Source organism: Balaenoptera borealis (assembly GCF_965194805.1).
Source record: "Balaenoptera borealis genome assembly, chromosome: 2".
In the NCBI taxonomy this organism is placed as follows: Eukaryota; Metazoa; Chordata; class Mammalia; order Artiodactyla; family Balaenopteridae; genus Balaenoptera; species Balaenoptera borealis.
The window spans coordinates 34083919-34099691 of NC_138867.1; the positions used below are offsets into that span (position 1 = coordinate 34083919).

The 15773-nt window shown below is 43.4% G+C and overlaps 1 long non-coding RNA gene across 1 annotated transcript in view; it reads right to left on the bottom strand.

Annotated features, from left to right (window-relative positions):
- Window positions 1-15773, bottom strand: part of LOC309624417 — a 268613-nt gene that overhangs the window by 218962 nt on the left and 33878 nt on the right. The gene's annotated exons all lie outside the window — the stretch shown is intronic.

Below are 15773 nucleotides of genomic sequence, written 5' to 3' on the forward strand. Positions count from 1 at the left end.
CACGTGTCTTCCCTCCTTGTTCTGCTGCCCTCATTCTGGCCTGAGCTCAATTTCTTGATTTAATAATCAATCCATGGCCGGGTAGCGCCAGACCACCCATTACATGACATTCTACCAGGTGCCGGTGGGAGCGGCAGAACATCAGAGTTGGGAAGTTGGACCACGGATGGTCCAGCTCCTCCACTTCAGGAGGGAACAAGATCAAGAGCAGCCTGGTATCAGCCGGGGAGGGTGGAGTAGTTCATGGTGGGCACGCCGGCCTCCTGGGTTCACATCCTCCGATGCACAGTGCTGTGGCCCTGAGCAAGTTACTAACTTCTCTGTGTTATTATTAACTCTGAGGCTAATGCTAGAGCCTATCTCATCAGGCTGATAGGACAGATGAACAAATACGTGCAAAGTACTTGGAATAGTGTCTGGACATAGTACACATTCAATCTTATTATGACCTAGGGTCCCACAGCCAGGCAGGGAAAACCAGGTCAAGAATCCAAGCCTTTCAGCTTCCACTCCCCTGTGCCTCTTACTCTTCCAGGCAATAAAGCATAAGATGTAGGTGAGTCCATAAGACCTTGCCATTGAGCTGAGTAAACAAAACCAGTACACCTGAAACAAGCAGGGGCAGCCATTAGGGAAGGACTGAAGAGATAAAACAAAGATTCTCAAGCCTGGCCACACATTAGCAGCATCTGGGGGATTTTTCAAAATCCTGATGCCCAGGCCATACCCCAGACCATTAAATCAGAATCTCTAGGGGTGGGACCCAAGCAACAATATGTTTCAAATCTCCTAGTTAATTTCAAAATGCAGCCAAGGAAGAAAATCACTGGCTGGAGCAATCATGACACCTTGATGGACCATCTCATCTCAAGGAGGTGATGCAATTTGCTTCTGATGACTACAAGGACTTTCAGGAAAGCCTGAACTTGACCAAATCTTATGACTCCTCTTCCAGTCATTAAGTTCTTAAGCTATCTTTGATTAGGCCTTTATCATGTGCCAGGCTGGACACTCATCATGCATTACCTCATTGACCCAATACAGTGATTCTGAGACCAGTCCTATAATTAGCCCCACTCTACAGATGTAGAAACTAAGGGTTGGAGAGATGACGTCATTTGGCCAAGGTAACACAGATGGATCTGGGACTCAGACACAGGTCTTCCAACCCAGGGCCCACAGAACCAGACCATGATTCCATCTCACTGCTCTGCCCCCTGGAGCATCCTTTTTCAGAAATGCTACTCTCACCTGACACCCACAATCTGAGGGCAGAACTCTCCCCAACCTCTCACCACCATCACCTCCACCTTCTCCAGCACCATGACCCCAACCTCCATAATGGTCATTTTTGTAAAATACAACTTTTTTGGCCTTTGCTTCAATCCCTCCACCCTAAAAGAGATCAACTGTCCCCTTTCTCTGTCACAAATATTTATACAGCCTTTTTTTTTTTTTGCTAATTCCCACTGTTAGTTTCCTTTCTGGTTCCAGCTACTTTTGTACCTAAACTGTTGAATTTCCAGCCTTCTTTGTAGCCATCTGGCCTCCTCCCACTCAAAAATATTTAGCAGAGTATAAGGAAAACCTTTGTCCTCATCTGCTGTGTCTTCCAGAGTATAATCAATCATCTTAATCATCTTGCTCTGAAAAGCCTTCATCAAAGGAATTTGCATTTTCTTTTCCTTTCTAAGACCACCAAACTCCTTATTTCATACATATATATGTGTATATATATAATCTATTGCTGTTTAACAATATTTCCACAAATTTATAAATTTACAAATTTAAGGTTTGTGCCAACCCTGCATTGATCAAGTCTGTCAACACCATTTTGCCAACAGCATTTTCTTACTTCATGTCTCTGTGTCACATTTTGGGAATTCTTGCTATATTTCAAACTTTTCCATTATTATTGTATTTGTTATGGTGATCTGTGATCATTCATCTTTGATGTTACTCTTGTAATTATTTCGGGGGGGGGCACAAACCATGCCCATATAAGATAGTGAACTTGATGAATGTTGTGTGTGTTCTGACTGCTCCACTGACAGGCCGTTCCCCCATCTCTCTCACTCCCTATTCCCTGAGACACAACAATATTGAAATCAGGTTGGGCTTCCCTGGTGGCGCAGTGGTTGGGGGTCTGCCTGCTAGTGTGGGGGACACGGGTTCGGGCCCTGGTCTGGGAGGATCCCACATGCCGCGGAGCAACTGGCCCGTGAGCCACAGTTGCTGAGCCTGCGCGTCTGGAGCTTGTGCTCCGCAACAAGAGAGGCCGCGATGGTGAGAGGCCCGCGCACCGCGATGAAGAGTGGCCCCTGCTTGCCACAACTGGAGAAAGCCCTCACACAGAAACGAAGACCCAACACAGCCAAAAATAAATAAATAAATAATAATTAAAAAAAAAACACTTACTGATGGGTTTATTAAACCATGAGAAAACAGTGCAAAAAAAAAAAAATATTGAAATCAGGCCAATTAATAACCCTACAATGGTCTCCAAGTGTTCAAGTGAAAGGAAGAGTCACACATCTTTCACTTTAAATCAAAAGCAAAAAATGATCAAGCTTAGTGAGAAAGGCATGTCTAAAGTCAAGATCAGCCCAAAGCTAGACCTCTTGTATCAGTTAGCCAAGTTCTGAATGCAAAGGAAAAGTTCTTGAGGGAAATTAAAAGTGCTACTCCAGTAAAACACACAAATGATAAGAAAGTGAAACAGCCTTATTACTGATGTGGAGAAAGTTTTAGTGGTCTGGATAGAAGATCAAACCAGGCACAACATTCCCTTAGGTCAACGCCTAATTCAGAGCTCGGTCCTAACTCTCTTCAATTCTGTGAAGGCTGAGAGAGGTGAAGAAGCTGCAGAACAAAAGTCTGAAGCTAGCAGAGATTGGTTCACGAGGTTGAAGGAAAGAAGCCATCTCCATAACATAGAAGTGCAGGGTGAAGCAGCAAGCGCTGATGTAGAAGCTGCAGCAACTTATCCAGAAGATCTAGCTCAGATCATCAATGAAGGTGGCTACACTAAACAACAGATGCTCAGTGTAGATGAAACAGTCTTATATTGGAAGAAGATGCCATCTAGGACTTTCATAGCTAGAGAAGAGAAGTCAATGCCTGACTTCAAAGCTTCAAAGGACAGGCTGACTCTCTTGTTAGGGGCTAATGTAGCTGGTGACTTGAAGTTGAAGCCAATGCTCATTTACCATTTTGGAAATCCTAGGGTCTTAAGAATGATGTTAAATCTACTCTGCCTGTGCTCTGTTAATGGAACAACAAAGCCTAGATGACAGCACATCTGTTGGCAACATGGTTTACTGAATATTTTAAGCCCACTGTTGAGACCTATTGCTCAGAAAAAAAAGATTCCTTTCAAAATATTACTGCTCATTGACAATGCACCTGGTCACCCAAGAGCCCTGATGGAGATGTACAGTGAGATTAATGTTGTTTCATGCCTGCTAACACAACATCCATTCTGCAGTCCAAGGATCAAGGGGTAATTTTTAATTTCAAGTCTTATTATTTAAGAGCTATAATTCGTTAAGCTATGGGTGCCATAGATAGTAATTCCTCTGATTGATCTGGGCAAAGTAAATTGAAAACCTTCTGGAAAGGATTCACCATTCTAGATGCCATTAAGAACATTCATGATTCATGGGAAGAGGTCAAAATATCCACATTCACAGGAGCTTGAAAGAAGTTGATTCCAACCCTCATGGATGACTTTGAGGCGTTCAAGACATCGGTGGAGGAAATAAGTACAGATATGGTGAAAATAGCAAGAGAACTAGAATTAGACGTGGAGCCTGAAGATGTGGCTGAATTGCTGCCACATTTAATCTGACGATAAAACTTGAACAGATGAGGAGTTGCTTCTCATGGATGAGCAAAGAAAGTGGTTCCCTGCTCATCTAGTCCTGGTGAAGATACTATGAAGATTGTTGAAATGACAACAGGATTTGGAATATTACGTAAGCTTAGTTGGTAAAACAGTGGCAGAGTTTGAGAGGATTGACCGTAATTTGGAAAGAAGCTCTACTGTGGGCAAATGTTATCAAACAGCACTGCATGCAACAGAGAAATCACTTGTGAGGGGAAGACTCGATCGATGTGCAAACTTCATTGTTGTCTTGTTTTAAGACGTTGTCACGGCCACCCCAGCCTTCAGCAACCACCCGCCTGATCAGTCAGCAGCCATCGACACTGAGGCAAGACCCTCCACCAGCCGAAAGATTACAACTTGCTGAAGGTTCAGATGATGGTTAGCATTTTTTAGCAATAAATTATTTTTAAATTGTATGTACATTGTGTTTTTAAACATAACCCTATCGCACACTTCATAGACTACAGTATAGTGTAAACATAACTTTTATATGCACTGGGAAACCAAAAAAAATTCTTGTGACTCGCTTTATTGCAATATTCACTTTCTTGCTGTGGTCTGGAACTGAACCCACAATATCTCTGAGGTATGACTGTAATACAATTTGGCAATGCAACCCAGGGCAAAGAGGGACCAAATCCCCCCCCTTAAAATAAGAGACCCTCAGCACTGATATGCATGAAGTAGAGTCAAATGTGTATGGATAGGAAGAATACGACTTTTTTGTGCCAATCAAATATTTATATTTGAAAGGAAATGAATTCTTGTTATGATGAGGTGGGTTTCATTTTGAACATTCAAAGAGAGAGTAAGCCATAAACCAGAGTGGAAGCCCTCTCCCTCTTTCCCGTCGGCCAAAGCTCACCTCTATATATACACTGCTCTCCTCAGCCAGTCATCTGAGACCAAAACTCACCCTTTTTGCTGCTCTAGCAGCAGAAGTTAGTCCAAAGAGAAAGGCCATTAAAGAGACCACAAAACACAAGAAAGTACCAAACGAGTAGGACTTAGTTATTTTTCTAGGGAGTGGTGGGTTTAACCTTGGCAAAAGGTATAGAAAAAGGAATATGAAAGTCTAAATCAGCATTAGTTTCAGCTGTACAAAACAGAAAAGTCCCAAATAAGAATGATTTAAAAAAGAAAGAAGATTCTCTCTCTCTCCCTTTCTGTCATGATTAAGAAGCCTGAAGGTAGCCAGAGCAAGGTTGCTAAGTAATCCATGGAGGCAGGGAAGCAGGCTCCTTCTCAGTGCTGCTCTGCCATGTGCACTCTCCATTACCAAAGTAATATCACTGTCAAAGTGGCTGCTGGTGCCCCAGTCATTGCATCTGTCTTCCAGTCAGTAGGAAGGAAAAAAGAGAGAAGAAAAGCACCTGCTCCTCCACTTAAGGGCACACTGTGGAAGCTGCACACACACACATATCTGCTGACATCCACTGGCTAAAAGAGAATCATACAGCTACAGCTAGCTGCAAAAGAGGCTGGGAAATGTAGTCTTTATTCTGGGAGCTTAGTGTCCAGATAAAATCAGGCACTTAAAAGGGGGGTAAATGTCTACTGGTGGGCAACAAGCAGCCTCTTGTACAGGCACAGTGACTGCCTGTCCCTTCAAGAGAAGGCTCGCTGTCCCAGCTCTCGGGGGTGCCATCAGCAGACCGCCTTCAGCTCAGCCCCATGGGTCTGCTCAGCCTCGGGGCACACCTGACCCAAGGGTCTGCCCACGTTCAGTGACCGACTGAGGTGGGCACATGGAGGCTGGCCTTTGGGCCCAGTGTGGGACAACTCTGACAGGCCACTTTCGCTCCAGAGCCACCCCCCCATGGCTGAGGTTGCTACTGGGGAACTTTGAAGTTCAATTTCTCCTTCATCCCAGGCCTGCACCAGCTCCTTCACAGCTGTTGACCACAAGGGCACTGCCTAAGAAGCCTCCTGAGCCCTAAACTCTGTTTCCCAGGGAAGCCAGCCTGCCATGACAGGGGGAAGAGGACTTTAAGAGAAAAGACTACAGGAAGTAAAGAGAAAGAGTCTGGAATTATGGAAGCACACGAGGGACACTGTTAGTCAGGGCTCTCCAGAGAAACAGAACCTACAGGGGGTGTGTGTGTAAATAGAAAGGTTGATTGTAAGGAATTGGCTTACACAATTTCAGAGGCTGGTGAGAATGGAATCTACAATGTGGGCAGGCAAGCTCGAAACCCAGGGGAGACAATGGTGCAGATGAAGTCCAGAGGCAATCTGCTGGAAAATCCCCTCTTGCTCAGGGAGGCTGGTCCTTTTGTTCTATTTAAGCCTTCAACTTATTGGATAAGGCCCACCCACATTGCAGAGAGCAATCTGCTTACTCAAGCCTACAGATTTAAACGCTAATCTCACCCAAAAATACCCTCCAAGTCCACACATAAAATTAACCATCAGAGACGCCTTTTCAAGGCCCAGAAAGCCCCCTCTGGAACCTCCATGGATCTCCCTTCAGCCCCCAATACACACACGCACACATGCACACATGCACTCACACGCATGCATGTACGCAGGCCTAGGTGGTGAACTTTTGTACCTAAGGTGGGACAAGAGAGTAAGTTGCCTGATTTCAGCATCCCCTCCCATGCCCTGTAAAGTTATAAGACTTTACAGAATCCTTGGGTAGAGAATCATTCCAGGCATTGACTATTAACTTTGGGAAAGGTAAGAGAGGTTGGGATCCAAAAATACAAAAAGAAGAGTGTCTCCCTCCATCCAGGACAGAGACGGCAGCAGCTGCTTAGTGGATCACTAGGCCCTGGAGCATGGATATGCAAACAATAGTCCAGCCAGAGAAGGTCATTCTTCCTTACTTTCCATGCCCGGGTGAAACAGAAAAGAAGAAGCCATCCCTGGGGTTTCAGCAGGAAAGGGCTGAGATGCTTGCTGCCCAACACAGCCTGCCATCTCAAGGCCGGTCTAACTCCATTCATTCTTCAACTATCTTTACCCTTATTTGTCCTCGTCAACTCTTTTTTTGTTTCCGTATCGATCTAAGTGTGTATTACAATTGTTTTTGTCTTTTCTGTTAGATTACTGGCAGCCCAACTGGGAAAGTTTAATATGTACCTAAGAAGGTCAAGGATGGTTTTACTTCTCACGTGCACTCAAAAAAGTCAAGAACAAGATCCTATCATTAGAAATACAGATTATACCAGAAAGGATATTGGTAACATGTTACCAATACAAAAAATGTATATACATATATATTCTATCAATGATAGTGGGAGATTTAGAAAATAGAAATCGCTGGTCCTCCACATCCTTGTTAGAAGATATCCAAGACACAGCAAAAGAAACTTGGAAGACTTGAAAGATAGTTTAGAGCTGGGTGGCTTGTACTGATTAAAAAGTCCTCCTGGGAAACTGAGACCCAGAGAAATAACATGATTTGTCCACAAACAGCGAGTTAGTTGTGGAGCTGGGTTTTGAACACAAGTCTTGACCTCCATGATACATCATGAACATGTTTTCTTGGCTTCTTATTTCCGTTCAGTAAACCTGCAAGTTTCACAGGCAAGTGGGACTTTCCATTGTTTGCTGATGGATTGGCAGACGGTACTTAAATTCTCACTGAAACCCGGCTTTTCTTCTCGTTACATCCACGGTGGTGCCTTGCCAGGCACAGAGCAAGAAAGGATTCTGCTCATGCTTCCTGATTCCTTGGGGTCAGCTAAAATTGCCCCAACCCTTAGAGATCTGCAATACCTGACATTTTATCGGATCATATAATAGTCAACCCCTCCCCACCCCAAGCCCCCATCAAAAGTGCAGTCAGGCGCCTCAAAATGACTTTTTAAAACAAGAAGCTGAGCATACCTCCTTGAGACAAATACAGCTATGCTTCTGGTGCTGCAAATCAACAAAGGCCCTCACAGCCCCTCCCTCCAGGAAAATTAATAATCCATGAGGGTTTTCAGGAATTGCTAGAAGTATGACACCCACCCTTTCTAGATTTCCTGGAAGAACCCTGATTTCTTTCTGACAAATGAGTTCATTAGGCATGTAATGAAATTTGCTTTGATTTTTAGACCTCTGTAAATGTTTCATGGCCATCGAACCATTCATCAGAAAAAAACAACCCTGTGTTGGACCTTGCGTCCTGACAGTTTGCGTGGAAGAGCGGGTGGCTATAACCCAGTGGGAAGAACAAACTAGAAGAAGAGAACAGCATCTCCACCTAGGCCTGGTCCCCGGCTCCTCCCACCCAGCTACCCCAGCCCCCAGGTCACGGACTGCAGGCAGCAAACAGCTGCACTCCAATCCCGTGCACAATCATGAGCAGCACCTGGCTTTTCTCCCACAAAGCAAATTTCATTTTGCCTTTTGCAGAAGATGCATCTCACTCATTTTCCCCTCTGAGGGTCACGTGATGGCCAGCTACAGGCTGCAAATTCAACTGAGTCTTGAGTGGGGAACTGCCAGTTGTGCCCATTCAATCACATTTAACACTCAGAAGCTCTATAAAACCCCAAACCCACAAAAGCAACTTGACAGCAGGGCCCACACCAGATCAGCAGTGGAGGGCGTCTCACCCACTGCTGTTCCCTCGGCCTTTTTCCCTGAACCCCACCCAGCCCCTCTAGCTGCATCTTTTTTTTTTCCAACTAAAAATAAATAATATAGATATTTATTTTTTTGGTTCCTAAATACCATTCTTTTTTATTATTGAAGTATAGTTGATTTATGATATTGTATTAGCATCAGGTGTATAGCATAGTGACCCAGCTTTTTTTTTGCAGATTCTTTGCCATTATCGGTTTTTACAAGATATTGGGTATATTCCCTGTGCTATACAGTCAATCCTTGTTGCTTATCTGTTTTGTGTTTAGTAGTTTCATTCTTTCCACCTTTCTGTCCTCCCCTCTCTCTCTGCACCCCTGCATCTCCAGTCTGGTCAGACCTGCGTGTAAATGTGCAGGCACGATTTCTCTCCTCCTTGAGGCTGTTGTCAGTTTCTGGCTGCAGGAATGAGAATCTCGCCAACAGCCTGAGCCAGAGCGTCCTGTGCTCCCCACCCTTTCTCCCTGTCACCTTCCCATTCATCTCCTGTGAGCTCTGACCCATTTTTGGGAACGATAATTAACCATGATGCTTTTTTATGAGAATTCTAGGAAAGTGGATATCCGTATGACTCACACGTCTGCAGTTGAAAGCAGTATTTACTATATTTAATTGAGGCAGACGAGTTTTTCACTAGATGCTCGCCGTATGGATTCACAACCATCTGTAACCATTCTTGGAAAGAAAAAATAAATCAGCACCGCTAGCTCTTAATGAGGCTTTGCCATATCACTAAAACTCTGAGTGAAAACATATGGGACGGTTATCTTTAAATGATCTCATAAATGTCTTTACTTAGGAATACAACAGATTTCCTTTATAATGCTCGGTTTAAAAATAAAGCTAACACCACCCTTAGAAACTATGTTCTGCCACTCTCCGTTTGATAAGAGAATGCTTTTACAACATATATTGTTATAAACTTTAAGAGAGTTTACAATTTATACAGTCATGAGCTTGTTAAGTAAACTGTGTAAATTTATGTGGGCCAGGGTCTAAATTAATTCAAGCCTAAATAAATCAAACTCTAGCTAGACCATGATTTCATTAAAAATTGACAATATGACGCATGGCACTGAAGTTTACTGCCAAAAGAAGCATCATTGCTGTGACAGAGACAAATGTAGGAAGGCTGATAGATTCTTCAAGGTTAAAATAGACAGAGGTATCAAGATGGACACGGCATTATAAGAGTTCCTATAATTGCTCAAATCAATGTCTTCAGGACAGTTTCAGAACAAGTAATCTCACAATGTACTCATGAAAATCCATAGATATACATCTTTATTTTCAGCTTTTCTCCCTCTAATCTGGGGTTTGGGGGTTTTTAGGTTTCTCCTTACCTTCTTGTGAAGGTATATCCATATAGATACAGATATCTACATATCTATATAGAGAGCGATCTTGTGAATATTTATATAATATATATATTTTTCAAATTTAATTTTTGTTCCTGTTTTCACTTTCTATATACTACTTTTATAGAGTATTTTCTCCTTTTTATCTATTTTCTGAAATATATCCCCTGTGACTGGCATCCTACTTGTGTCTGAGATGTTTGTGCAAGTTTGACTGTTTATGAGGTTTCCTTCCTGGAACATATGCAGATCACCTTTCACCTGGCTAAGGCCCCTCTTTAGCCTGTCGTCCCCATCAAGGTCCGGCGACCACTGTCAGGTACCCCTAGGCATGAAGCAGACTTCAGGGGAGGGCGAGTGCAGCAGGAAGGTGTCTGAGCCAAAACCAGGACTCAGGAGCAGACAGGTATGTGTGTGTTTGTGGAGATACTGGGACAGTATTTGAAGCCCAGTCTCTCCTAGAAACTTGAGGGCACACGGCCTCGGCCATCACAGATCTGTATCTGACTCCAAACAGGGCAGGTGGAAAGGAGGCTATGGTCCCACAAAGATGCCAAGTAGGTGACCTTTGTTTCCACCTTTAGCTCTCCTCTTGCCTCAGCTCAGCCCACCCGTCCTGCCCCGCCCCACCCATGACCGGTTCCTCCCTGGCATTCTCTCTGAGTAGCGCCATTCTGCAATGGATTCCTCCACCAACTTTTCCAGTTAAAACCTTTCCGTCACATTTGTGTTTTAAGGAGAGTCTTTAATGCCTACGGACATAGCAGTCAGTAATTTAGGAGTTTCAGGCCTCTGGCATGGTGGGAAAGGGGATTCTCCTTTAAGACTAAAGGTCCTTTGGTGTCCTCCACACCATCCAAGGCTTCCTGGACCTGTGCTCCCCACCTCCCTACAACGGGGCCCTCTGTTCCTCTGAGAGCTGCAGGGCTGCAGGAGGCTGGGAAACACTAGGGATCTCAGGGGAGGACAAGGGTCAGGACTTGCTCACACCCTGACCTTGCTCAGGAGATGGGGAGGGAACTGGTGCAAACCTTTGAAGTACTGTCCCTTCCTTTTATTCTTCGAGCTGAGCTTGGTCCTTCCTCCCCAAATTCTTGAACCACTTTTGGGAGATTCAGATGGAAAAAACACAATATTTAGGACAAAGTTTAAGATCCTCCAGAATTCTCCTCAAGGATAGCCAAAGCCCAGGGCCTAGAAGCCCCCTCCCTGCCAGCTGTGATCAACCAGGAAGGTGAAGGGGGGAAAAAAGGAAACAGTTCATAAAATGACAGAGGCCAGAGCCTTGGCAAATAGATCTCACCTCCTGTCCGTGGATCTGATGATCCTGATTAACTTGAGGAGATCGGCAGCCTTCTCTCCCTTCCTACCCTCCCACAGAAGGTGGCCGCCCAAGAGCGGAGCGAGGCCCGTGAATTAGCCTACAGCGCCACCTAGCAAAACCAGAGGGTACTCAAGAAACACTGAGCTCGAAGGTTTCAGGGTTGGTTTTTCTTTTCCACACCCAGAAAAGGGGGTTTCCATTTCATTCACAGAGTTCTGGGAAATGGAATTTGTATAAAACCTTTCTTGCACATGACGGAAAACATGTATTAGCACCCAATGAGAGAATGTGGCCTAAAAGCAACTGTAATAAAAACTTAACGAGGATAAGAGTTTAGCACTCTAAACTTGCATTTTTCCCTAATAACAGTTGTGACCATGCAGTTTTTGCTTCAAGAAGAACTTGACTCTGCCTTAAGTTATTGATTCTGCCTTACGTTATAGATTTGATTCAATGACAAAGAGCTACTGTTTCTTCTATTTTCTTTTCTTTTTTTTTTTCTTTTCTCCTCCAGGTCAGATGTAACTCTGGGTGAGGCCTAGAAGTCCTGAAGGGAACAGAAACTCATCAAAGACAGATTCTAGGGCTTCCCTGGTGGCGCAGTGGTTAAGAATCCGCCTGCCAGTGCAGGGGACACGGGTTCGAGCCCTGGTCTGGGAAGATCCCATATGCCGCGGAGCAACTAAGCCCGTGCGCCACAAGTACTGAGCCTGCACTCGAGAGCCCACAAGCCGCAACTACTGAAGCCCGTGCGCCTAGAGCCTGTGCTCTGCAACAAGAGAAGCCACCGCAACGAGAAGCCCCCGCACCGCAACGAAGAGTAGCCCCCGCTCGCCGCAACTAGAGAAAGCCCATACGCGGCAACAAAGACCCAACTCAGCCAAAAATAAATAAATAAATAAATAAATAAATAAAACAAAAAGACAGATTCTGTGGGGAATCTTAGGCACAGTTCAGTCAAGGGACATTCTGACAAATTTATGATATCATGGGTTCTGTCAGATGAGACTTCCCTGGCTCCCTGAAACCCAGCCGCAGGAGGAAACACTGGCCTTACATGCTGAAACCAGCTTATCAAGAGAGCCAGGTCCGCCCTAACCATAAACGACATGGTCCTGCACAGGGAGCTGGAGCCACCCTTCCCATCTGAGATGGATAAATCTCTGAGGCCAACAGACTCACGGCTGCCTCTAAAGCTTCTGGGAGGGGCTTCCCTGGTGGCGCAGTGGTTGAGAATCTGCCTGCTGATGCAGGGGACACGGGTTCGAGCCCTGGTCTGGGAAGATCCCACATGCCACGGAGCAACTAGGCCCGTGAGCCGCAACTACTGAGCCTGCGCGTCTGGAGCCTGTGCTCCGGAACAAGAGAGGCCGCGATAGTGAGAGGCCCGCGCACCGCGATGAAGAGTGGCCCCCGCTTGCCGCAACTAGAGAAAGCCCTAGCACAGAAATGAAGACCCAACATAGCAATCAATCAATAAAATAAATAAATCTTAGAAAAAAGAAAAGGGGGGGATGATTAAAGCTTCCGGGAAACAAAAGCTGTTTCAATGAACACACGGGGAAGAGACACTCTTTGCCTTTTAAAGGGTCAGGAGACCTTGAAGTTTGTAAACATAGACTCTGGAGCCAAATGCCTGGGTTCCACATGTGCATCTCTGTTACTTAAGCCCTGCCTCAGTTTTCTGTACAATGAGTGTAATTCTAGTATTTATTTCATAAGGTTTTGGTGAAGATTAAATGAGATAAACCATATAAATGCCTCAGATAAGGCCTGACACATGGCAGGCACGAAATAAATATTAACTAACATTTAATTATCCTAGAATTTAAAGGAACAACCCGAGTTTTCTTGCACTGAAGCAGTCTTTGTTAATTAGCATAGCAAATTGTGCCTGTGTAGCAAGTCTCAGTGGCAATTCCTTTGGCTATCCTCACGTTGGCAGCAGAAACAGGAGGTATACATACAGCTTTTAAGAATTATTTTTCGGAGAAAGCATGCAAAAAAATTTGAAGACCACTGATCTATCTCAAGGGATTCTCAGTTAATGCTGTTAGCTGATTGATAATCAGGAGGTTTTTTTGCTTTTTTGTTTGTTTGTTTGTTTGTTTCACTTGCCATTACTATCATTCTCCAAATCACAGCGCCATCTCGGGTTGATTCAATGAACTTTCCTGGACAGTCCTATGGCCATATAAGGCTTTCTTTCATGTTTCATTTATTAGTTTGTAAGTTTCTTAGGTGCAAATATCCTGCCTGGCCACTCTATGCCCCCAAACAACTAGAAAATGTTATGTAATTTTGGATTAAACACCTGGACAATTTGGAACATGGTGCTTTTTCTGAATCATGGTAAAATGATTAAGAGTCAGATATTATTAGTCAACTGAATTCACACTATAGTCAAATGAAAACAACTTTTAACTTATGGAGCATCTCTTAAGGGTCAGCCTCTATGTTTTGTCATCGACTCTGGGCCATTATTGTCTTCCATCAACGCCTCACAAGAATCAAATTACAACACAACATTATGAACAGCCCATTTCTTAGGAAGTGGCAAACTGATGCCTTTTCCCACAAGGTGAGTGCCTGAAGAATTTACCAGAAAGCCTTGACATGGTGAGTAATGCCAGTGAAACAGCACTTTATCTTTAGGAGACACAGGATACACCTCAACATACAAGCCTTTTAAAGCTGAAGCCAAAGTGCAATGCTTCCCTGAGCTTCACTGACCAAAATAAATGAGGCCGTGCTCAGGCCCTGGTGGTAGGAAAAATGGCTTGACAAGTTTCATATGTGTGGTGTCTCTAGGCTTCACCTGGCTTTTTTAATTTAGCCCTAATTAAACTGCAAAAAAAAAAGATGAGAAATATTCATTTGACCTAAGAGCAGAGTATCACACTCTTCCTAATTTTTAATGCTCATCCTGCAGCCATATTGCAGAATCACAGAGTCTCATCTGAATTGGATCTATAGTTCTAATAAAAAATTCTTACAAATTTTTTATAGATGAGAAGACATGGATAGATATAAAAAGGCTTTTTTGACTGCTATATCATATAGCATTTGCTTCCAGGTCTAGTTGCAATGTTTTGTATTAGGCATACCCAGAAATACAATCTTCATTGATTTAAAGTGATGTACTCATGTAACAGTAATTGCAGTCCATGAGATCTTCTAATTTAGGGAACAGGTCTTTTTAATTGAAAACTCTGTTTGTGGCAATTCGAGCACATGATCTTCTTCTATATTGTTATCGGATAGTGTTATACTGCAGGTGGTAAAAAACCACTGGCTTCTCATACCTCCACACTGAGCCAATGCCCAGCCTCTGATATGCCCCAATGATCTAATAAAGTATAGTGCTGTACAAATGGTCTATTTGGCTGAAAAATGTGGTCAAGTACATATACACATACACTTGAAGATATATGACTTTGTGAATTCAACATAATTCCATTCAAAATTCCCCTGGCCTTTGGAGAAACTTGGCAAGCTGATTCCAAAATGTACATGAAGCATCAAAGGACAAGACAAGACAAGACACTCAAAAAGAAGAACCACATTAGAGAACTTGTCTTCCAGATATTAAAATTATTCCAGGGCTAAGATAATAAGACAGGGTGGTATCGGTGGGAAAACACATAGATGGATCAGTGCAGCAGAATATAGAACTCAGAATCATATAGACACATGAATAGAGATCTGACTGACTTTTTCTAGAGCTGACATTACAGATACCCAGGGGAAACATAAATTTTTTTCAATATATGGGTATGGGGAAAACAAATTACCCATATATTTGAAAAATAAAATTGGGGGCTTCCCTGGTGGTGCAGTGGTTGAGAATCTGCCTGCCGATGCAGGGGACACGGGTTCGAGCCCTGGTCTGGGAGGATCCCACATGCCGCGGAGCAACTAGGCCCATGAGCCACAACTCTGAGCCTGCGCGTCTGGAGCCTGTGCTCCGCAGCAAGAGAGGCCGCGACAGTGAGAGGCCCACGCACCGCGATGAAGAGTGGCCCCTGCTCGCCACAACTAGAGAAAGCCCTCGCACAGAAACGAAGACCCAACACAGCCAAAAATAAAATTAATTAATTAATTAATTATAAATAAATAAATAAATAAATAAAATTGAATCCTTCACATCACACATAAAAGCCAAGTATTGGTATAGTAAAAACTTAAATGTAAAAGTAGAATTAGAAAACGTATTAAGGATTGATATTAAGAAATAATTTTATGATTTTCTGGTTTATAAAAAACTTCTTTGAAAAAATATATACTATAAAAATATATGCTAAATGAAAAGATTCTTAAAATGAGATTAACTATATTAAAATTAAGAATTTATGTTCCTTACAAGACACCATAATGAAAGTAAAAAGTTAAGTCAGAAACTAGAAGAAGGTTTTTGCCACACAAAGGATTAATCTCTGGAATATATAAAGAACTACCATAAATCAATAAGAAAAAGACAAACAACCCAACTGACAAATGGGCAAAAGTGTTAAACATGTATTTCACAGAAGAGAAAGAAACAGACAAAAGTAAGTGGAGGGACTTTCCTGGTGGTCCAGTGGTTGAGAATCTGCCTTCCAATGCAGGGGACGCAGGTTCG